The following is a 366-nucleotide window of genomic DNA, read 5'->3' as shown; positions in this document are numbered from 1 at the left end:
CCACGGCAATTAATTCTCGGTTAATCCTTATTTCAAAATCACGCCCAGAACTATCATGAAACTCCATGTCTGCCATACTCGAAATTTAGGTTATAGCCAGTGATACGAATTCCGGGCCGCTTACAGCACGCGATCGGCGGTCTGGCGCAACCGATGGCACAAGCACGAGCCCGTTCGCTGATCGCGTGCTGTAAGCGGCCCGGAATTCGCATCACTGGTTATAGCATGCAAACAGCACTAACTTCTTGCGCGCGTTTTCTTTACTACTGAATACTGAGTTCTCATTGGTTGAGAGTTATAGTACTGAATGCACTGGCTGCGTTCAGCAGACTCAACAGTTTTGCAACCGTTTTATGATTGGCTGCG

Source organism: Mycetomoellerius zeteki, unplaced genomic scaffold (genome assembly GCF_001594055.1).
Source record: "Mycetomoellerius zeteki isolate Tzet28-1 unplaced genomic scaffold, Tzet1.0 scaffold364, whole genome shotgun sequence".
NCBI classification, from domain to species: Eukaryota; Metazoa; Arthropoda; class Insecta; order Hymenoptera; family Formicidae; genus Mycetomoellerius; species Mycetomoellerius zeteki.
This window is presented reverse-complemented; position numbering follows the sequence as displayed.